Source organism: Calidris pugnax, unplaced genomic scaffold (assembly GCF_001431845.1).
Source record: "Calidris pugnax isolate Ruff unplaced genomic scaffold, ASM143184v1 scaffold20, whole genome shotgun sequence".
In the NCBI taxonomy this organism is placed as follows: Eukaryota; Metazoa; Chordata; class Aves; order Charadriiformes; family Scolopacidae; genus Calidris; species Calidris pugnax.
Genome location: NW_015094510.1, coordinates 7861831 through 7862130, shown reverse-complemented (window position 1 = coordinate 7862130; position 300 = coordinate 7861831). Strand labels below are relative to the sequence as shown.

Genomic DNA, 300 nt, shown 5'->3' with positions numbered 1-300 from the left:
TCCAGGGCATCGCCATCTGCACCCTCCAGGCAACACCAGCTGCATTCCCCACAGCAAATACTCACTGCCAGGGATGGCCCGGGGGCACCGTGCCTCCTCCTCCCCCCACCAGCACCAGCACTTGCGCCCCGACGTGCCATCTTCCCTCTTCTTCTCCCCACCCCTCCTTCCTCCTCAAGCTCGCCCCTCTTCTCACCAGCAGCTCCCACCCGCAGGCACACCCCAACCCGGGGCACCCCCCTGCAACACCCCAACATTTGCGGGTCCCCTTCCCCTTCGGGCAGCAGCAACGTGAAACAC

General features: G+C 65.7%; 1 protein-coding gene across 1 annotated transcript in view; it reads right to left on the bottom strand.

Moving 5' to 3' along the window:
• PCDH20 (protocadherin 20) overlaps positions 1 to 300 on the bottom strand; it is a 5229-nt gene that overhangs the window by 4143 nt on the left and 786 nt on the right. The gene's annotated exons all lie outside the window — the stretch shown is intronic.